General features: G+C 46.5%; 1 protein-coding gene across 2 annotated transcripts in view; it reads right to left on the reverse strand.

Annotated features, from left to right (window-relative positions):
• The window catches only part of UPB1 (beta-ureidopropionase 1), a 1115631-nt gene that overhangs the window by 421108 nt on the left and 670555 nt on the right, over positions 1-23968 (reverse strand). The window lies entirely within an intron of this gene.

The raw sequence follows: 23968 nt of genomic DNA on the forward strand, positions 1-23968 counted from the left end.
CTGAAGAAAGGGTATGCTTCCCGTACCTAGCCATGCTCCTAGAATCCTTATTAGGAGGATGAACAGACGTTGAAGCCTCAGCCACGTCCTGCTGAGTGGCAGATGCCACCACCATAGCATCCACTTGGTGAGGAATTCTTTCTGGGGAGGAGCTGAAAGAAATTTATTGGGTCTGGCAGGCACTGGTTCCGCCGTGTCAGGATGTTCCCACACCCTTCGAGAGATTAGGTCCAATAACTCGTCGAAGGGTGGAGACACCCAGGAGGAGGAGGAGGGCTGGGCCCCGAAGGCCTTGAGGAAAACTGACTCCTCCGCGGTAGGGGCTTTGTATTGCCAATCGCCTCTCTGTCTCAAAATCTCAAGGATATCCAAGAAAGAGACGTCATCGGAGGACGATTTAGGGGACCCTTCCGCATCCTCGAGGTCAGTATCAGAAGTGACGGATTCATCCTGGGAATCAACGTGCTTCCTCTTACACAGTTTCTTCCTTGGGGGTTCATCCGAAGCAGATTCGGAAGGACCCCCCCGGAAGAAGGGAACCCCCCAAGGGGGTATCCTCAGGCCCCGGGGCCCCACTGTCGTGGGAAAGAATGTCTCCAGAGGCACCAGTACCCAGAACTTGGGATGGAGAGGTAGAAACCTGCTGAATCGGCAAAGTCATGGCCAGCGCACTCCTCATGGCCTCAAAAGCAGGACCTCCAGACTCTACAGAGATCACTTGCTGAGAGGCCATGGCGGTACCGGGAATGCCTGCGGCAGATGCTCCGAGGGGAAGACTGGGCATCGAAGAGGCGAGCTCTACAGTGTTGCCCTCGGCCCCCGCCGAGGAAGACCCGATACCAAACCCTGACACCGAAGACAGGGTAGGAATGAAAGTCGGAGCAGAGGAACTCCGAGGGGGTCCCTGCTCCGACTGGACTATTCCGCTCCGTTCTACCTGCACCAACTCCAACGGCTCCAAAGGGGTCGGAGGAGGAATCAAATGTATGGGTGTGGAGTCGGCTCTGAAGCCGCAGGGGCTGGAGCCGAGATCATTTTGGTAAACGCTGGGGACTGGAATAGCCTCTGTATAACCCTATCCAAATCCGAATCAGATAACCTAGAGGATTTGGAGGAAACAGAATGGGGCCGAGAAGACTTCTGCCTCGGCTCCGATAAAGCAGGGGACCGGCTCCGATACGGTTCCAGCACTATCGGAGCAGAGACCGGAACCGGCTGCAATAGTGTCGGCGCCGAAAGAGGCTCCGGAGCCGAGGGGGAAGAGTCTGAGCTGCACACCTCCAACAGCTCCGAGATCAATGGAGCCGAGGTAGGTGATTGGCCTCTCGATGCACTCCCCTGCGGCTCCGATACTAGTGGGGCCGAGGAGAGAAGCACTGAGGCAGACCCTTCAGCCATCGGCTCTGAAGCCACTGGAGCCGAGGAAGAAGAAGTCGATGCTGGTTTTTTAGTTGTTGGTTCCAACGGACTGGTCGGAGCCGACGATCTAGGCTTCTTGGACGTCAGGCCCGACGGACTGGTCGGAGCAGACAATCTCTTCTTTTTGGAACCAGGAGAAGAAGCCAAGGCTTCTTCAAAAAAAGGCTTAATCAGACCTCTAAGAATCAATTTATTTTTTCTCTCCCGGAGAACCCTGGAGGAGAACGCGTGGCATACACTACAAGTGTCCTGTAAATGCTTTGGGCCTAAGCAATACACGCAGATAGCATGGCTGTCTGTAATAGACATCTTGTAATTACACTTTGCACATTTCTTGAAACCCGACTTTTTCTCCTTAGACATATTGATTAGAAAAAGCACAGGCAACTAACAAAATAGAAAAAAAAATGTAGCTACAGAAGGAATGGGCTAAAGCCCTCTAACTTAAACGGGCTTAGCCCGACACAATAAATGAATAATACAGAAAAGGGACTACGCGGGCTAAAGCCCTCTAACTTAAACGGGCTTAGCCCGAAACTAACACAGTCACACCACAAACAGGAAAAAAAGAGACAAGTATACAACAAGGGCAAAAGCCCTCTAACTTAAGCGGGCCTTGCCCAGTTCACAAACAGCGCGAAAAGGGGTAAAATTAAATTTTCACCAAACACGACACAAACTCACACAAAGCTGTTAAAACAGCTGTTTTATCAAATTCTGACAGAAACCCTATGGAAAAAAGACCAAAAGGTCAAGAAAAACACTTAGCTCCAGCCAAGTCGAGACCACGTCCATCTTGAAAAGCGGCAAACGAGATCTGGGAAGCAGGTGTGATGCATTGTGGGATAAGGGGTAGCCCAGCCAATGAGACTTCGTTCTAGAGTATAACGGCCGAGTCGGAGCCGACGGATCGGCTCCGAACCCATCAGTGATGAATGTAGGCGAGATAGGATCCCATTACATCTAAATTTTACAATGTAAAACTGGAGAAGATAGTAGCTATACATAGAGTAATAAGGCTTTCTTATACTAATTATACTCTGTACAGATAGTCAAATGGATCTATATTACAGCTGCGAAAGACATATTCATCGAATATGTTTTTCACAAACAACTGACGAAAATTACTTCAGCGAACTGTGGAAGTTTTCCCATGGTTTGCAAACACTTGCCCACCAGCCATCCGGAACACACAACAGACTAACTCAAACCCATCCAAGTGGGTAGCCTTTGACCCCACACCCCCCAACTATATATACCAAATCAGAGATCGCACTACAGTGGGGAAAAGGGCAAGTTTAGGTTAGTGGGCAAGTGTTTGTGAACTGTGGGAAAACTTCTGCAGTTCCCTGAAGTGATTTTCATTGGTTGTTCTTCATGGAAGACATATTCGATGAACACATCTTTTGTGGGCGTAATATAGACCTAGTTAAATAACTATACAGTAGATAGAAGGCATAACGCAGAGTGCCAAGTTATTTACAAAGAAAGGTTGGTTTAATTATGAGATATAAATGAAATGACTGGTACATGAGTTAAAAGAGGCATTGGTAGAAGGTGGGGTAGGTGAAGAGAGAATGACAGTAGGTAACAGAGTAGAGGAGAGCAGAGGTATAGTAGAAGGGGAGGAGAGATGTTACACTTATCCTGCAGATGTACAGCTACTGAGCCAGGATGATGGCAGGTGCTCTCTTAGATGTGTTTTCAATACTTACTGTTTTTCAGGAAGCCTGAGATCATGTGGGACAGCATTCTAGAGGGTAGATACAGAGCTTGAGTATAAGGAGGCTTCCAATGTATTATGGACTTTAGTGATGGAGAGGAGGAGTTTGTTTTTAGTGTGAAGAGCTTTGGTTGAGTGGTAGTGCTGAAGCATGCTTTCTAGTGCTGCATACTTAATCAGGGTTATACATTAGAGTATAAGCTAGTAGTAACTGATTATAATGGAGGTGACATGGGAGTTCAGTCCAATTTAGTTGTTTAAGGGAAGAACAGTGATGAGTTCTAATGGAGCAATTTGCAGCAAAGCAAGTTATTTTACTGTAGCATTGTTCCAATTTTGTTTGTGTGGAAGTTTGTAGGTTATGCTTATTCCTTATACCTGTTGTATTCTAGGCTTTTGTGCTACTTGCCCAACAGGGCACACAAAGATCATATGCATAGCAAAGCGACAAACTGAGTAAACCTCTAGTTATTTAAGGTTTGTAATGCTCCACCCCTGCAAAAGCTAGACAATCAAAATCAAGTATTTCCTCAAAGAAGCTGGCCAATCAAAATCAGGCACACTGATTCTTCAATGGATTGCAAGCTGAGGTAGCTGGCTTTCAGAAACCTCTACTGCCACTATAGGATGGTACACGTCAGACTAGCCCTAGGAACCTGCTGAAGGCCTTCTAGTATGTTGAATCAGTCACAGCCTAGAGGAAAAAGAGCTTTGTGTTTTTTCTCCTCCTTCTCTGTAGTCTCCCATTGTCTTCTCTGAATTGTGTATTAAAGTGCTGTCAGCAGCTCGTCACTGAAAAGTGCTGAAGTACAATACTTTTTTTATTTAAAACTGCCCTGCACAGACCCAGCCAATCAACATTAAGTCTATGCCTGTGTAAAATCTGGCCACTTAAAATCAAGTGCTTTGCTTTTTGAATGGAAGCAAGCTCTAATACCTGGCAGGTGTCATCCTCTATTTTTACCAAAGGCAGGTACACTGTAGGCCGTTCTTGGAATCTGTTGAAATCCTTAGAAATGAGTTTTGTGGTTTTCTCCTTCTCAGTAGTCTTCTGTTGTCTTATTTAGATTGTGTGTTTGAACCCTGGCATCAGCTCAGCAGTAGAATGCTAAGCTGAGCAAACCTCTTGTATTTTAAGTGTGTAAGGCATGGCCCTGTAGACACTGGCGAATTTAAAATTAAGCCTGCACCCCCACAATAGCTGGCCAATAAAAATCAGGCGCTAGAATCCTTCAATGGAATGTTACCTCCGGAAGGTGTCACATGGAAGCCTCCACTCTTAGACTCCTTTCTAGAAAGCCACTGAACTTCTAGTAGTGCAATGAATCAGTCAGAACCTAGACATAAAATGTTTCTGTGGTTTTTCTCCTTTTCTGCAGTCAAGAGGCATAGCTAAAGTGACATGAAGGGGAAGGGGGCAACCTCCCTAGGAGCAATGTGTTAGGTGTGATTGGCAGATGCAGTGTAGAACTGGCTTTCAGAAAAAAATGCTGATACTGTATTTGTGGTCAAGGCTGAAGAACTTCAGCACTTCTTATGTTATTATTTTATTTATTTACTGATTTATTTACTTGTTGCTCCTCAACTTAAAGTTGAAGGCAGTGCAGGCACAGGTTGTAGGTATAGCTAGCAATGGTTCTGTCTGGAGTTTTCTGTTGTCTGCTCTGGTTTCCATGTTAGAGCACTATCAGCAATTGAGCATTGCCACAACTCTCTCTTAGTCTGCAGTTCCTCTATAGTGTTGAGGACCAAGTCAAGGATATTACCTATCCTTATCAGGATCCTCAACTGACTGAATATGACTTCCAAAAACCTTCCTACCACCTCTTTCCTCTCCTTCCTTATTCCAACATGTTGCACCTTTCCCTGTAAGTTACCTGTCTCTATGGCCTTACTGCCATACAATTCGATCATTTTTCTGAGTCAGTACCATTTCTTTCATTCCTGCATCTGCTGGGTTACATATAGTAACCAGCCATTAGTAGTCCTAACAAGCCCCTCTTCAACTTTAAGATCAAGTCTACCAGTCCTTCTTTAATCCTTCTCTTCCTTGACCCCTTCCATTTGCACATTACCTCTTTGAAAGACACTATCAGTCCTTTGTGGTCATACCTTCTATGTTTGCCTAAAACTCGTACATTTGTGTAACACCATATGGCGGTTCCTGTCCCTTGCATCTCATTACAGCTCATTATTTCTACACTGTGACTAACTCCGTGGTATGTGGGTGGCAGTTTTTTACCCAGGTTCCTGGTACAGCAAACTAACAGCCTTCACTTCCCACCCACCTACCATGACACACCCTCCATTCATCTTACCTAATGTTTCCTTATTCATGCTCCTTCTCCCCAACTTGGTATTTTTTTCACCCTCTTCCCATCTTAATTCGGCCACAGTATCACTATCCCATCTCACTTACTGTAGGCAGACCTTAGCATATAATTAGGGCACATCTTGTGTGGCCTCAGTTTCTTTGTCACTTTAAAACTTTGCTTTTCACATTAATCCTTCAAGCATGCAGTCAGATCCTCAAATCCCATACTCTAGCTTTCCTTTCATTTCTTAACAATACTGCAAATGACAGTGATGGGACTGTCTCACAGTACTACAAATCTCTCCCGATGCATATGCTCTCTGGTTGACCTCTTCTACAGATTCCCTTAACAGGATCAGGTGAGAAATCCACGGCCACTGCTGTAATGAAAGCCAAAATGTTTCCCCTCAGTGAAATAGTACCATGGGACTGGGGGGCCTGAGAACAAACAAAATGATAAGGAACCTCATGAACACATACAGTAATTTTCTGTCAAATACTTTTTACTATAGACCTTTTCTGCACCAGCATCCTCAGGTCTACTTTATATACCTGTCTCCACTTTCTCCACTGCTCAAACCAGACATATATAACAGCAAATATGGTAAATGGTGGTATGTCTGTTATGAGCTACTAGTTAGTTAATGCTGTATAATATAAAAAGGTTCCACAATAACAGAAAAAAACAATGCACACAAAAATACATCTACCTTATCTTCAGAGCCTGAGGAATCTGATTCTTCCTGAAAAGCAACATTCCAACCCCTTTTGGAAGAGAGGCTTCAGGGTAGTGGTCTGATTGTGGCTGTGCCCCCTGGATTTCATGAAGGCCATGAACTCCTTGACTATTTTCAAGAGGTCCTAGGCTTTGACCTGAGCTGGAGTGAAGAGGGCTGAGGAAAAGACAAAGGAATATTGATGATTCCTTTCGATTTAGGCATCTGTTCTGTAAACATGAGATGTGATAGTGTTCAATCTCGCCGTTTGTTCTTACACATGGGTTCGGAGCCGATCCTCGGCTCCGTGCCGGCCTCTTGCAAGCTCTGCATCGAGAAGAAGCTCGAGACAATCTAATACCCACAATCCCCCTCTGCCTTTACCTCAGATCTAGTTTGCCGCTGCTGCATTCGCATCGTTGGGAGCTAGCTCGAGGGTTTTCTAAGCTAAGATATAACTTTTTGTTGTATTTTATTGAGATTTCTTGTTAACTTGATATTATCAGTATTACCTTGTGTGATTGTGTTGTGGTTCCGTAATTCATTGGTACCGTTAACCTTTTTATCGGTATTTTTGTACCGGGGCCTACACCCTTTCCATATGCTATTTTGGGATTTGACTGTGTATTTGTTTCTGGATTTGTTTATTACCTACAATGTCTGAGAAGGCAAAGTCTGGTTTCAAGCGTTGTCAGTGTGGCCAAAAAATGTCGGTCACTGACAACCATAGTTCCTGTGTCTACTGCCTTGGCCCTCTCCACTTACAAGAGGATTGCTCCATCTGTCACTCTTTCAGTGGGAGGGTCATGACAGATAGGCGCAGGAAACTAATGGACAGGGTCTTTGAAACCAGCTTTCAAGAGGCTTTGGATGCTTCTGACCAGGCATCGAAGTCCTCTAAGGAATCGAAGACATCGGAGCCCAAGTCATCGGCTCCGAGCTCTTCTTCAAAGGTTAGATCACCGGTTCCACAGACTTCGGGCCGAGTGTTCAACTGGTGTCGGTTCCTGAGCCTCGAGTCTTGGAACCGGTGATGGAGCTCCCTCCTTCGCCATATTGAGGTCGGCTCCGTCTTGGTTCCTTGACCCGTTCTTCCTCTAAACTTTCGATGTCGATGTGGATCGTGTGGTGCAGAAGCTGCTGGAGCATTCGGCCCTCTAAACTTATTTCGGTTTCCACCCAGCTGGTGTCGAAACTTGAAGGCCTTCCTGTATCTCCATCCTTTCCTCCTCCGAGACCGATTCAGTCTTTGGAGCCGGAAGAGGCTGATCTGCTGATTGTGGAGCCCTCGGGTCCAGAACCGTCCTTTCTCGGTCTGTTCCTCACCTCGACTCCGTCGGACCCGGTACCGGAGTCTCGGAGCCGACGGTCTGTTCTTGGTTCCGGGCCGAGTCGAACCGGCGTGTCGGTTCCGACTCTCCCTCGGGCCTCGGCACGGATCGATTCGGCTCCGTCCTCGGGTCGATGCCTTCGTGCCCGTGTCGGGATTCTTCCCATTTCTTGAGCCGGGAGACTCTTCGATGCGGGACCCGGGGCGTTCGACCTGATGAGGAAGGTGTTGTCTACCCAGACAACCACATCAGTGGAAGCAGTTTCTCCTCCCCATAAAGGGCCTTTGTCTTCATCTGCACCCACGGCCACATCCAAGCGTCGGGCACCAGTGTCTCAGCCACCCCTGGAGGTGCCCCTCTTCCTCCGAGGCTTCTTCGGATGCTCCCACGAGGAAGTCCCTAGGAAGAGACTGTGTAAGAGGAGACACTTGGATTCTCCACAGGAATCCATAACATCTGATACTGACTTAGATGAGTCAGAGGGTCCCCTAAGTCACCTTCAGAAGATGTCTCTTTTCAGACATTTTGGAGATCCTGAAACAGAGAGGTGACTGGCAGTCCCTTCCCCTTCTGAGGATGAGTCAGTTCTGCTGAAGGCATTTGGTGCTCGCCCTTCCTCCTCCTGGGTCACTCCGCCTTGACGAACTAATGGAACTTATTACTCGAAGGGCGTGGGAGGCTCCTGACACAGTGGAACCTGTTCCTAGGAAACCGAACAAGTACATCACAGCACCTCAGGATAAGTCCTACCTTACTAAAGGAGTTCCAGTAGACGCTATGGTGGTGGCTGCAGCCACGAAAAAGGAGATGTCGGAGTCTTCTTCGTCTGTCCATCCGCCTAATAAAGATTCTAGGACGATGGATAGATATGGGAAGCGCATTTTTAGTTCAGCGGCTTTTTCCGTGCGGTCCCTGAACTATTTGACCCATTTTACACGCCTGCAGAGGGATCTAGTCAAAGAGTTGGGAGATACCCTCCAGGGTACAACAGATGCAGCTGTCCCAGAGAAAGTGACAGCAACTCAATACCCTAACATCGATTGTTAACTCGTCCATGAGGCTGATTTCACGCAGCCGAAGGTTCGAGTAGGGCAGCAGCTTCAGCGATTGCTCTTCAGACAAACCTGGATGCGCCTATGCTCCTTTGCGGAAGCCTTCAAGTCTTCCTTTACAAACGCCCCATTTGACGGTGCCACTCTTTTTGGCCCCAAGGTAAAGGAGACCCTTACCGGTGTGAACAAGAGGGAAAGACTCTGTCTGCTGTCGGAGTCCGTTTTCCACCCCAACCAGACCGTACCCCAAAGGGCAACGCGGTGGGAAAATGTGGTTTCGAAACAAAATCAAGGGTCTTTCCGGGCACACAGGGTGATGCCCTCTAGAGGCAGAGGAGGGGCAGAGGTGGAAGACACCGCCCTGGCGGCAGAGGGGTCCGCAACATCAAGGTGACAGGGATACACTCCTGGTAAACCTTTCCAGCACTCCTGAGAGGAGGCCCGACTGTCCTGCTCTGGAGGCAGTCGGGGTCGCTTGCTTTTACCCTCAGGCCTGGCAAGATATAACTACAGACAATTGGGTAAAAGCGTAGTTACCAGAGGTTACACCATACCCTTCCTATCCTATCCCATTCCAAAGAAAAGACTCCCAGATGTACCGCCCCATCTGCGAGAGGCAGCAACTTTAGAAATTTCAAAGTTGTTAGAAAAGAGTCATCCAGCCAGTCCCAGCGGACCAGCAAGGATTCGGGACTTACTCAAGGTTCTTTTAGTTCCAAAGAAAACAGGGACTGGAGGCCCATTCTAGACCTGAGTTACCTCAATACTTTCGTCAAGAAAGAAAAGTTCGAATGGTCACGCTTCAATCGATCCTTCCATTTCTACAGAAGGACGAGTGGATGTGCTCAATACATCTAGAGGATGCATAGTACCACATGAAAATGGCCAGGGCATCCAGAGAGCATTAGGGCTTGCGGCTGGGAGCCAGTCACTTTCAATTTCGAGCCCTGCCCTTTGGTCTGACCTCAGCCCCAGGGTCTTCACCAAATGCATGGCAGTGGTAGCATCTCACTTGAGACGTCAGGGATTCCAGGTGTTTCCGTATCTGGACGACTGGCTCCTTTCAGCCACCACCGGTGTCAACTACTGCAGGCCAGAGACTATGTTCTTCAACTGTGTGTTCATCTAGGGATCTCCGTAAATTTCGAAAATCCTTACTTCAGCCATCACAAAATATCTTGTTCATAGGAGCAGAGTTAAACACGTCAATTAATTCTGAGGCTTCCCCAGAAAGGATATTATCACTGCAGACTCACATCGTCTTCTACTTTTGTCAAGGAAATCTCCTGCAAAACTAGTACTGAAGGTGTTGGGCCTCATGTCAGCCTCCCTTATTGCAATTCCCTGGGAAGGCTGCACATGAGAGTTCTACAATGGCTACTGTTTGCTCAATGGTCATTTCAACAACTACCTCTAACACACGAGATTCTCATAACAAAGACTTGCAAAACAGACCTGAACTGGTGGCTCCAAACGTGCAACCTTTCCCAGGGGAGGCCGTTTGTGCTACCCATGCCCACAGTTACGGTGACCACGGACGCTTCCCTGATAGGGTGGGGGGCATCTTTCAGGGACAGACAGTCCAAGGCGAATGGACCAATTTGGAGTACAATCTGCACATCAATGTTCTAGAGTTGAGGGCAGTGTTTCTAGCGTTGCAACACTTTGCTCCCCTTCTTCCTCTAGGGACTATTGCAGTTCAGACGGACAACATGTCGGTAGTCTGGTACATAAACAAACAAGGGGGAACCAAGTCCTATCAACTATGCAGAGAGGCCATGAGAATTTGGCAGTGGGCAGAGTCCACGGTCGCTTTCTAATAGCAACGCACATCCCGGGGTCATCCAACGTCATAGCCGACAGGCTGAGCAGAGCAATTCTGCTACCGCACGAGTGGTCTCTGAAACAGTCAGTGGCGAAAAGGATTTTTCGCACATGGGGCCAGCCTTCCTGCGACCTGTTTGCGTCTCCAATGAACGCAAAATGCAGGAGCTACTTTGCCCTATTACCCCCTCCAGGGGAAGTCCCCAGGGACGCACTGGTTTACGATTGGCCCCCGGGACTCCTGTACGCATTTCCTCCATTTCCTCTGATACCGAAATTTCTCCAGAAAGCCAGGAACCTTCACAGGACGATAATTCTCATTGCTCCATTCTGGCCTCGTCAAATTTGGTTTCCCTTCCTGAAAATTCACTGCATTCGGGGACCCTGGATTCTGGACCCAGAGCCGGATCTGTTGACTCACTCGTCAGGGGTTCCCCATCCCGCGCTTCTGTCACTCCATCTAGCAGCTTGGCTGCTCCAATTCCCAACTTAGCCAGGTCTGATCTCTTGTCACCAGCAGTCCAGGATATATTAGTGGCTTCGCATAAAGCTTCCACTACTAAAACATATACTAGCAAATGGAAGCGGTTTGTATTCTGGGCGAATACACACGTTGATCCCTTTACAGCTCCTTTGAATAAGATTTTAGAGTTCTTAACAGACTTATTTCATCAGGGTGCTTCTCCTGCTACTCTAAAAGTTCAATTGGCTGCCATTTCAATTTCCATGTGGAAGAGTGTGGAGCTCCTATCATGGCTCACAGACTTTGTAAAGCCTTCTTAAAAGGAGTTTTTCATATTAGACCTCCGGTCAGATCTCCTACGCACCTTGGAGTCTAAATTTGTTACTATCTAAATTAATGTTGCCCCCTTTGAACCTGCCTCTTCTTGCCCATTAAAATTTTTGTCCTGGAAAACTATCTTTCTGGTAGCCATTACTTCTGCTAGGCAGTGTCTGAACTTCAGGCTCTCTCCATCAAGCACCCTTATCTGATCTTTCACTCTGACAGAGTTTCTCTTGAACCAATTCATCCTTCCTCCCTAAAGTGTGTTCTATTAACAACATTAATCAGTCCATTGAATTACCCACTTTCTTCAAAACCACTCCAACAAAATGGAGTATATGTTACACAAATTGGATGTTCACAGACAGCTAAGGTTTTATTTGGATAGAACAAAAGATCACAGGAAAACAGATCAACTCTTTGTGGCTTTTGCTGATAGCAGGAAAGGACTTGCAGTTACCAAAAGAACTCTTTCAAAGTGGTTAACGGATTGTATAATCTATGTATACGATTCTGCAAATCAACCCTTCTAAACAAACCCAAAGGACATTCCACAAGATCAATATCTACGTCTTTGGCTCATGCAGCTCGCCTACCTCTGGATGCTATTTCAGCGGCTGCTACCTGGTCTAAGCCACATACATTTATTTCTCATTATAAAGTAGATAAGGTTTCTAGGGACAGGGCAACCTTTGGTTCCACTGTGCTCAAGAACGTCCTCCGTGAGTTCCTCAGGATTTAGGAGCTAGGACGCTACCCATGTGTAAGAACAAACGGCGAGATTGAACACTATCACATATAGAAGTTATGTACTTACCATAACGTTCCATGTGGAGTGTTCATCTCGCCTTTGTTCTTACAGTCCCACCCTCCCACCCTTAGGAAGAACGTTCTTTGATGCCTGGCCAGAAGCATTTTTGCTACTGTCATTATTCTCTGTACATAGTTGGTATACACATATACTTATATGTGTCTGTTTATGTATGTATAGATGTATGGCATGAATGTGCTGTTATGTAGATTGGTTTGCTTGCAAACTAGATCTGAGGTAAAGGCAGAGGGGGATTGTGGGTATTAGATTGTCTCGAGCTTCTTCTCGATGCAGAGCTTGCAAGAGGCCGGCACGGAGCCGAGGATCGGCTCCAAACCCATGTGTAAGAACAAAGGCGAGATGAACACTCCACATGGAACGTTATGGTAAGTACATAACTTCTATTTCTCGGTCTTCCAAATGCGACCTTGGACTGGTGTTCCAAGGGTGAGGAAGGTAAGGTGTCTCCCTCTGTACCTGTAACACAAATGTCAGAAGCTGAAGCCTGCGGAATGACCTCCCACCTGACTAATGTTGGTGTCATGGAAGAAGTGAATGGAACTCCTGGAATCATGGCAGTCTCCTGAGGGGCCACACCAAAGGGTTTGTGCCTAGCAGTTGCTGGACCAGAGGCTGTGAAGGTGTGGTTGACTAGGTAGCATAGGTTGAAGCTTTGATGATACCTTCAGAATATTTTTTTTTTACTTTGCATTATTTAGGAATGATGCTGGTGGAAGCTGGGGATTGAGAAGACATGGAGGGAACTGAAACTAAAAGCTCATTCAGAGCAGCTGGGACTTCAGCCCTGCGTTTAAGGGTCTTCGCTCAGAATTTAGCACAATCAAGGCAATTACAGACTTTGTGCTGAGATCTCAAACAAAACAGACACAACAAGTAAAAAGCTTTTTGCAGGATTACTTTCCAAACTTCAATAAATTGCAACCTTTTTAAAATTTAAATTAGAAGAGGAAAATCCCCAACAGGCTACTTATCTGACTGTTAGGCAGAAGAAACTCTGGAAAAACAGGTCACTGAAAGACTGCGAGCATTTTGTACACATAATGAAGTGCATTTGACTGCATGGCTAGAAAGAAAAAGAAGTTATGTACTCACCATAATGTTCCATCTGAGTTGTTGTCTTCCATCTGTCTTCAACCTATGGGTTCGTATCTGACCTCAGATCTGACTCAGCTGCATTTTTATAGCTTGGATCCAAGAACTGATCTCCTCCTCTACCCACAATCCCCCACTCCACCATCATTACCTCAAATCGAGTTTGCTGACAATAGTTAATCCAGCTATAAGAAAAAAGAACTATGTATGAGGGAACACACTCAGGAGTTCAAGAAGACCAAGTTGTGGTCTGAGCCACATCATCCAGGTCCTTCAAAAAGGCTGGGGGAAGGCTGAAGAAAGATGAAAGACAATAACTCAGATGAAACGGTAGGGTGAGTATATAACTTTTTTACCTGAAGTTGTTGCTTTCATCTGATCTTCAACCCATGAGACTGAGTCCCTAGCTACATAAACCCTGGGAGGCCCTAAGGAAGGATGTTCTGGAGCACAGCAGAGCCAAAGGAAGCTCGGCTTATGGAGATTATGTCCAATTTGTAGTGGTTAATAAAAGTGTGAGGAGAAGCCCAAGTGGCCGCTGTGCAAATGTCATCCAACGAAACTTTAGACCAGAAGGCAGAAGAGGTAGAAATGGACCTAGTGGAATGGGCTTTAATTTTGTTTGGTAAAAGGATGCCCCTAAGTTGGTAAATCAAAGCAATGCACTTAGAGATCCAATTGGAAACTGTTACCTTAGAAACTGGTCTCCCCAGTCTGGACGCTGAAAAAGAAACAAATAATTGATCGGACTTACAAAAAGGTTTACTTCTGTCTAGACAGAGCCTCAATTGCCTGTGAACATACAGAGACTGGAGCTTGTAGCCACCTGTGTTTTGATAATTTAGAAAAAGAACCGGTAAATTGATCTCTTGATTAATATTAATCTCTGAAGTGATTTTAGGCAAAAAAGAGGGTTTAGTACAAAGGGTGACTCTGTCTTTGTGAAAAGTGAGGTAAGGAGGCTTGATGGATAAAGCCTGAAGTTCTGAAACTCTTTTTGCAAAAGTAACGGCTACTAAAAGGGCTGTTTTCCAAGATAATAATTGTAAATCCACTTTGGCTGCCGGTTCAAAGGGTGAAGACGTCAAAGCCTGAAGGACTAAAGTAAGATCCCAAGGCAGAATGACCTCTTTTATTGGAGGTCAAAGGAGAAAAGTACCTTTTAGAAAAATCTTACAAAATATGGGAGAAGTCAAGGAAGAGGAATTAAACATGACATGGTAGTTAGAGATGGCTGCTAGTTGGACCTTGATGGTAAAGAAGCTTGAACCTTTGTGGAAGAGATCAGACAGAAAATCCAGAATAAATGGAATAGGAGCTGAGACAGGGTCAACTTCATGTTGATGAGCCCAGATCGAAAATCCACTTGCTAGCATAAATTTTCCTAGTGGAAGACTTGTGAGGTGCTAAAATTATAATCTTGACTGGGGAGGACAGCCCAGGAACTCTAGCCATCACTGGAAGTGGAGTAGCCATGCTGCCAACCTGAGATTGACAATGTCCAGATGAGGGCGACTGGACGGGTGAGAAAGAAGATCCTGAGATGGATGCAGAGTTCAGGGAGGAAAAGATGAGACCAAAGTGTGGGAAACCAGATTTGCCGAGGCCAGAAAGGAGCGATGAGGATTACTTTGCGCTTCAACCTCATGGCTTCTGAAGGAATTTAGGGATAAGAGGCAGAAGAAGAAAAGCATACAGAAGACCAGGGGGCCAAGTGTGAACTAGAGCGCCTCTTGGGGATTCCCCTGGATGGGGATTAGGGTGAAAAACTTGCTGCACTTTGCATTGGAAGGAGAGGCGAATAGATTGTAGCAAGGTTGACCCCTTTCTGGAAGATCACTTCTGCCACTATTGGATTGAGAAATCACTTGTGGGGCATTAGCAGGGTTCGACTGAGCCTGTCTGTCAGAACGCTGGACATTCACGGAATGTGCATTGCCATCATTGGAAGAGATCATCCATTCCCACAATCTCATGACTTCTTGACAAAGTGGGTAGGACCTGGTTCCACCTTGCTTGTTTATATACCAGACTACAGCCATGTTGTCCATCTGGATAGCAATGGTCCCGGTTGTAAGAGAGGTCTGAAGTGGTTGCAATGCCAAAAGCACTGCTCTCATCTCTAGGACGTTTATATGCAAATTGCTCTCAAGGGAGGACCACATGCCTTGAACTGTCTGTCCCAGATAATTCCCCCCACCTGAACTTGGAGGCATCCGTAGTCACTGTGGCCATGGGCGGAGGAGGTACGAAGGTGCGACCCTCCAGGAGATTTTGAGGTTGGAGCCACCATGTCAGTGATTCCTTGCAGACCTTTGAAAGTCAAACTGGGTGTGACAGAGGGAGATCCAAGAGAGACCATTGTACCGCTAAGGTCCATTGTAGTACTCTCATATGAAGACGAGCAGTGGGAAGAATCATAATAGTTGCAGCTATGGAACCCAGAGCTCGAAGAACTAGGCTCGCCGGGGGCAATGGCAGTTGTATGATTTGCCTTACATGAAGTTGTAATGACAGAAGTCTTTGTTGTGGTAAAAATGCCTTGAACTGTAGAGTGTCGAGACGTGCGTCTGTGAAATCTAGAACTTGTACTGGCTGAAGATTTGACTTGTTGAGATTGATAGAGATTCCCAAGGAATAAGCCAGTTGAAAAAGACAATTCCGGGCTAGCAATAGCCAATGTCTGGTGGAAGAAGTGATGAGCCAGTCATCCAGATATGGGAAAACCTGGAATCCCTGCAGCCTGAGATGAGCTGCTACTACTGCCATGACTTTGGTGAAGACCCTGAGGGCTATGGTGAGACCAAAGGGGAGTACTCGAAACTGGAAATTACTGTCTCCCAGTCGAAAGGGGGGAAACTTCCTGGAGTGCCTGCCCTGTCCATTTTTATATGGTAATATGCAAAGCATCCTGGAGGTCTATGAAGCACATCCAGTAGTTCTCCTGTAACATGGGGAGAATGGACTGAATGGTGACCATCCGGTATTCTGTCTTGGCAACTGATTTGTTCAGATTGGTGAGGTCCAGAACTGGTCTGAAGTCCCCCATCTTTTTCGGCACGAAAAAGAATCTTAAGTAGATGCCTAATCTGGACTGGTCTGGGGGGACTGACTGGATGACTCTTTTTCTTAGCAGATTGGCAATTTCCCTGGCTGCTGCCTCCCTCTGATCGGGTGGAACATTGGGGAGAGCTCTTTTTGGTATGGGTTTGGATAGGAAAGGAATAGTGTACCTCTGGATATGATGATCAAGACCCAACGGTCTGTGGTGATGGCTTCCCAGGCTGCTGGTTGAAGTGATAGATGGCTCCAGACTGCCTCCAGAGTGGAGCAGTTGGGCAACCCTTCAGGGATGCTGGAAGGGCTTCTCCGAGAAAGGTTCTCAAGAACCCTGGCTTCTTGGACTCCCTTTGCCCCTGGGGTGGCATCCGTTGTTTCCCCCTCTGCCTCTGGAGAAAACATATCCCTGGGACTGAAAGGAAGAGCCCTGGGACTTCCAGAACCACAACTTCTTACCCCACACGCTGATTCCTGGAGATGGATCTTTGCGGGACAGCAAAGCGGAAACCCGACTGCAGAAAGCGTCTTCCTGACTTTCTCGCTCTGGGAGAGTGTCGTGAATGGCATGACCAAACAAGGCCGATCCATCACAGGGGGTGTTAATGAAGGACACCTTGAAGGGTTTCGAAAAGTCACACAGCCGCATCCAAGCATGGCGTCTGATAGCACTGCTGGATCCAGCAGCTCTAGAGGTTCCTTCCGTTGCATGCAAAAGTAGTCTCATAGAAGTGTTTGAGATGGCAGTAAGGGTGGCCAGCGTGGAGGAGATGTCCTACTTCTCCTCTTCAGACATGGACCCTGCAGGAGGCTGAATGATTTCCTTAATTAAATCCCTCTGGAGCCTGGTGACATCGGCCAAATAGTTCAGTGCCCTCAGAGCGAAAGTTGTTGAAGAAAAAAAAACACCTTCCAAATCTGTCCAACGCCTTGGACTTCCTGTTAGAGAGATGGACAGTGGAACTCTCCTGGGTGATTTCCTTCTTAGTGGATGCTGCAACCACTATTGCATCGACAAGGATACCCTTGGACTAGTCGGGGCTGTCTTGGGGATCACTGAGGACCTTGTCTGGATGACAGGGAACAGGCTCTACCATGTCCAGCTCTTTCCACTCCCTGCGGGAAATGAGATCGACCAGGGGATCTGCAGGGGGTTACACCCAAGATGTAAAAGGTCCTGAACTAAAGGCCTTGAGAAATACCGATTCCTCTGGATTAGGGCTTTGGGAAGACCACCCACCTCTCTGCCTGAGGATTTCCATGATGTCTCTAAAGGAGACATCATCAGGTCGGTATCTGAGGGACCCTTCTCCTTCCTCGAAATCTGTGTCAGCAGTGAAGGACTCTGGTGGCAAGTCCAAGTGCCTCCTCTTGTACTTGTACTTTCCATGGATAACCTCAGTGGGAAGACAGTACAGTTGTGTACACTTACCATAAATGTAGATGTTCGAGTGTATTCACTGTTGCAGTCATTACATTTGGGTAATCCTGCTGGCAAGTTGCCCTCAGTCGGCCTGAATTCCAAAGTCCTGGGTCCTGCGTTGGCTGCTGTCACCCCTTCCCTGACGTCAGGTCGTCAGGGGTATAAAAGATGCGGCCGACAGGTGTCAAGTGCCCCCTAAAAGGGTAGCCAAAATTTATATATATATATATATATATATATATATATATATATATATATATATATATATATATAAATACATGCACCAATATAAACTTTACCTTCATCTACCAGCAAATACACCACATAGGTTGTATAAATCAGAGAAGGAAAGATAGGTTCCATCAGAAGAAAGGGGGATGGCGGGTGGGTAACCTGGACTGCAACGGTGAATACACTCGAACATCTACATGTATGGTAAGTGTACACAACTGTACTATGGTCTTCGTGATTCACTGTTGCAGCCATTACATTTGGGTTGAGTCCCAAAGCTATGGATGGGAGGCTGGAGCTAAACAGCATTAGGAGCGGCTATGAGGCCCTGCAGAACTGCAGTGGCAAAGCCTGCCCTGGATTTAGAGTAGAGTGGCAGATGATAGTGCTTTATAAAGGTGTGCACTGAACTCCAAGTAGCAGGCTCTAAAATGTCCTTGGTTGGTACTCCGCTGAGAAAGGCTGCTGAAGTGGCTGCAGCTCTGGTTGAATGTGGCCTAATGCCCTTAGGCACTGGCTTGCCATGGTGTAAGTAGCAGAAACGAATGCAGTGGCCTATCCACTTTAAAATAGCCTGATTTGAGAAAGCCTTTCCTTGTGATCCTGAGCATATGCCACTAGTAATTGTACTGTCTTTCTGAAAACTTTAGTTCTGTCTAAGTAGAATCTAAGCTGTCTGTGTACGTCCAAAGAATGCAGAATTCTCTCCCCCTTGTTCTGTGGATTTGGATAAAAAGTTGGCAGATGAATAGTTTGTTTAAGAGCCACACCGTACACCACCTTAGGCATAAATGTTGGGTTTGTTCTCAGAGAGACCCTGTCTGGATAAAAAATGATAAAAGGTTCCACAGCCATGCGTGCCTGTAGCTCTGAAACTCGTCTTGCAGAAGTTATTGCTAGGAGCTGAGCTGTTTTCCAAGATAAAAACTTTATATCAGCAGTAACAGCTGGCTCAAAAGGAAGCAGGGTGAGTTTTTCCAAGACATAGTTGAGGTCCCATGCAGGCATTGGTGATCTCCTTGGAGGCCTTACATTTTTGGATCCTCTGAGGTACTGTTTTAATAAGGGATGAGAAAAAATTGGTGGCTCTGTATTGTAATGAGCCGAAATGGCAGAGGCATGAATTTTAATAGATGAAAAAGATAGGCCTTTGTCCAGCATCTCAGTTAAGGATTGCAAAATCTTGAGGAATATTTGGCACAGCTGTATCAGTATCTCAGAATCTCTTCCATTTTCCAGCATAAGATTTTCTAGTACTAGGCCTTCTGGCCTCCAAAATGACATCCATTACAGCTTTACTGAGGGGTGTGTTTTGTATGACTACATTATCCGCCGTGCCGCCAGGTTTAAAGTCCTGAGTTGGCTGTGCAGGATCTGATTGTTTTGCTGGGACAGTAGATGAGGTATTTGAGGTAAGGTCCAAGCTGGGCAATGAGACAAGTTCCTTAGGATTGGATACCAGTACTGGCGGGGCCAGTCTGGGGCAATCAGTATCATTTTTGGCTTTTCCTGTCTGACCTTTAGGAGTACCTTGGGGAGGAGAGGCAGTGGGGGAAAAGGCATACACTGACAGTTTTTTCCAGCTGAAAGATAGGGTGTCCGCTTTCCATGCTTGTCTGTGATAACTCCTTGTGCAGAATCTTTTTAGTTGGTAGTTGTGAGGGGAGGCAAATACATCTATGTCCGGGCATCCCCATTTCCTTGTTATCATGCTGAAGACTTGTGGATCCAGCTGCCACTCGTGGGGATCCATGAGGTTTCTGCTTAGTTCGTCTGCCAGAGTATTTTTCCTTCCTGGCAGGAATTGTGCCTGCAGATGTACTTGGTAAGTTAATGCTGTGTCCCACAAAGTCATGGCTAGTCTGCAAAGGGGGTAAGAATGTGTGCCCCCTGCTTGTTTATATACCACATGACCGTGGTGTTGTCTGTCTTTATCAGTAGTTGTCCCGGATGAAGTAGGTCCTTGAAGGCTGTCAGGGCATTCTGAACAGCTAGCATCTCTTTTTGATTGATATGTAGATGCATTTGGGTTGAGGACCATGCGCCCTGAATGCATCTTCCTGCCATGTGGGCCCCCCAGGCATAATCTGATGCATCCGTTGTTAGTGTTTGCCTGGCTGGGGGTAATGTGAATAGCTGTCCCTTGTTTTGGTGACAAGCCTTTGCCCACCATCAAAACTCCTGTTGTAGGCAGGGAATGAGTAACCATTGTTTCCAGGCTGTGGCAATGTTGAGTCCAAACACTTTTTAGGTACCATTGAAGTTTCCTCATATGCAGTATTGCATATGGAATTAGTAGGATGCAGGATGCCATGAAGCCCAAAGCCTGCAGAATTTTTCTTGCAGATAACTGGGCCCTTGTTACCAACATTTTGAAATAGGTAGTCAGTTGCCTTTGTTTGTCTGGCGTGAGATAAGCCATCTGGGCAGTTGTATTTAAGCTTGCACCCAGGAATATTATCTCTTGAAAGGGTACTAGTTCTGATTTATTTTCGTTGACTGTGTACCCTAGGCATGTTAGAAGTCTTTTCACAAATGCCAGATGCTGTAGAAGAATGTCCTTGTTCTCTGCTTGAATTAGACAGCCGTCCAAGTAAGGATATATCTGTATTCCTCTTTGTCTGCAGAATGCAATTACTGGTGCCAGGCACTTTGTAAAGACCCTGGGTGCAGTAGATAAGCCAAAGGGCAGTGCAGAGAATTGGTAATGCATTGAGCCAGCCTTGAATCTGAGGTATCTTCTGCATGATTGTCTGATTGGGACATGCAGGTATGCCTCTTTTAGGTCTAGAGTCACCAGCCAAGTGTTCTTGCCCAGCATGGGCAGAAGCTGCTGCAAAGTCATCATCTTAATTTTGGTATATCCAGGAATGTGTTCAGAATAGATAGGTCTAGTATTGCTCTCCAGGTCTTGCCCTTTCTGGGTACCAAGAACAGTCTTGAGTAAAATCCTTGTCCCTGCTCTTGCTCTGGTACTAGCTGAATGGCCCCCATGTCCATGAGAGATGAGACTTGTTTTGTGCCTCTGCCCATTGATTTTTTGGCAGATCTGGCCAGCCGTTTGCCTTTGGCAGGGTATGGAAATGGAACTTGTACCCTTGTGACACAATATATAGGACCCACTTGTCCTGGGTTATAATGTGCCAATTTTGAGAAAAAAAGTGCTAATTTTCCCCTAAGGGTGCTGCCAGGAGATAAGTGCTTGGTGCAGACAGGGGGAAGTAATTGGGACTGTTTCCTGTATGGTTGTGATTTGTCTTCTCCAGCTTTGGAGGTAGAAGCACCCCATTGCTTTGACCTGTAGGAACCTTGCACCTGGGATCGGCCTCTAGGGCATCTGGGTCTGACCCTTTGAGGTCTGTCTGACACAGGAAAGGACCACTTCTTAATAGGCCAGTGTCTACTAATCCTAGGTGGCTGTACTTGTAAAAAATCTTTGACAGTTTGCATAGATTTAGCTTTGTCCTCCATTTTCTTTAACACCTCCTCTGCCTACACCAAACAAAGTATCATGCTGTAAAGGTGCATCTAATAATTTAACATTGACATGATCAGGCAGATGTTGTTCCTTTAACCAAGCATGCATCCTAATTACAGAACCCGTAACTGTGGCCCTGCAGGAGGCCTCCAAAGAATCAAAACCACATTGCAAAGTATGCTTTCCAACTTGTTCAGCTGCATGCAATAAATCCTGCATTTCCTTGTTTTCTGCACATTCAGTGTTTAATAACATTTTCTGTTTAAGCAATGCCATGACATATTGTTGATATTTGAGCATATGAAACTGACAGTTTAAGGCCCTTATAGCCAAGGTAACAGATGTGTAAACCTTTTCCCCATCTATCCAGTGCCCTAGAATCTCTGTCAGAGGGGGTAGGGTTTTTTGCAGTGGAAGCCTCAACTCCTTTGGGACCCTGTGAAATAGTTTCAGGGTCTGCAGCAGGGTTTTTTAAAAAGGAATTTATGAGAATCAGGAACCCTGTAATATCTGTCAGGCTTAACAGGAGCTGGAGGTAAGGAGTCAGGGGTAAGACTAGACTCTGAAAATACATCATCTACAATATCTAACACAGATGGAATGGCTAGTGGCCTGTGTTGAGGTATTAAAAGGAAATCCCTGAGCCTCTTTTTAGATTCTGAAAAATCTTGGCTCTCCCAGTGGAAATGTTCCCTCATGGTATGCAAGTTTTCCCCAAATGAATAGTCCTCTGGAGGAGAAGCTGAAGGTATAGATTCTTCAGCATCAGAATCCTTAAGGGGAGGAGGGGAGAGAATATTCCTGATCAGAAGAGGAATCAGAAGAAATAGAAACCTGATCTGAAGATTCATAGTCAGTCTCTTGCCTAGGCCTCTTATCAGGAGGGGGGGTGGGAACCCCTGATCAAGGTAATTAAGTCTTCGGCCATTTTGAGCATCTGTTTTTTGGGCATAGAGGCCTGTCCACATGGCTCTTGAGTTTGTTTATTTGCTTTAGAAGGTGTTTTGGTCTTTGCCTTTGAAGCTGAGGTTGGTTTAATGTAAAGATGTTTAGGTCTGAATACACCCTCAGAAGCCGGTGCCTGCTCAACGGCTCCGAACCCATCTGAAGGAATAGTATTCGCGGCTCCAATACCCTGAGTTTCCAGCGGCATGGCTAACTCCACGTGGGAGTCGGTAGTGGCCTGCGACTCTAAAGTAGCAGGCGTCAGGGGCTGCGAAAGCGCCTCACTGAGAACCGGCAAACTGGCGACTGGCTTAGGAGGAGCTTCGTCATCGATTTTGGGGCTGTCTATCTCTCTCCTTTTCTTTGCGTTTTTTGTGAACTCCGGTAGTCAGATGGCTATCCGACGACATTTCTGGATAATTAAACCGGCGTCCGAAATAGTTTAAAGCAAAATCATACCGACGCTTAACAGTGCATTGGTTAAGTCTAGCACAAAACCGACAACCAGCAACATTGTGATCAGGGCCTAGGCAAAGAATACAGTAAGAATGAAAGTCCTTATGACGTATTTGCTTTCCACAAGAAATACAATTATTAACTTTTTCTGACATCGGTCTGGAGCAAGAAAAAAGTTTCCCCAACGGGGTACTTAGCTTTATTGAAGACTTCGGATTTGAAACTCGAACACAAAAATCTCAGGAGTCGGCCGACCAGCACTTGCGAACTGCTTCTGCTTCGGGCACCGCCCGGCAAGAAAGACTAAAGAAAATGGCGTCGGCCGCATCTTTTATACCCCTGATGACCTGATGTCAGGGAAGGGGCAACAGCAGCCGATGTAGGACCCAGGTCTTTGGAATTCAGGCCAACTGAGGGCAACCTGCCAGCAGGATTACCCAAATGTAATGAGTGCAACAGTGAAACACGAAGAACATCTGGGGTGACATCAAAAGGCTGTTGGGATTCCAGCTGTGGAATACAGCTCAAGGCCTGAGGAACAGGCAGTCCCTGAGAGGACAGGAGGGATGCCTGCTGCACAGATATAGAGGGAGCAGAAACTATGTCTGGAGCTGAAAGTGTCAAGGCTCTCACTGAAGTAGAGAGGGCTCTCTGCACTGCACTGAACGCTGAGGGAGAGTGAGTACCTGAGGGTAACTCCACTGAAGCTGAAGCAATTGGCGTCGAAACTCCTTGAGACTCTCCCACCCCCAGTGCCAAGGAGGCCGTTGGTGCTAACTGTCGAACACTGAAGCATTGAGTGGTAGGGATGGGTCCAAAAGCCTCGAACCAGACTCCCACCCCTCGGACCCGGCATAGAAGTCTCGGCTCCAAGAGTCTATCGGCCCCAACAGGATCGAAGCCGGTGCACTCAGAGCAACTGTCGGCATCGAGTTAAGAGTACCCACTGGCACAGATGACTCAACACTTGGGAGCTTCAGACCAGAGGGTTCCAAAGCCGAAAGTCGGATCGGAAGAGGAGAGATCGGGAGGAATTGGGGTTGGGTGGTTACAATTCAGGAGGGATATGGAGCGGGCAGAACCCTCATCTGCATCTGTATATGCAGAAAACGCATCAATAACCTGTCTATCACGGCGTTGGACAAGGAGCAAGTGGACCTGAAAGATGAAGCTATTGATCCCAGTCTAGAATGATGTCTGGGTGAGTGAAGAACTGGGGAAGTCTGGGAGGGAGTAGGTTCAGGAGAGAACCTTGGTGTTGTGGGATAGGGAGAAGCATGCTTCCTCTTAG

This window comes from Protopterus annectens, chromosome 4.part0, assembly GCF_019279795.1.
Source record: "Protopterus annectens isolate FY-2018-M chromosome 4.part0, PAN1.0, whole genome shotgun sequence".
Taxonomy (NCBI): domain Eukaryota; kingdom Metazoa; phylum Chordata; order Ceratodontiformes; family Protopteridae; genus Protopterus; species Protopterus annectens.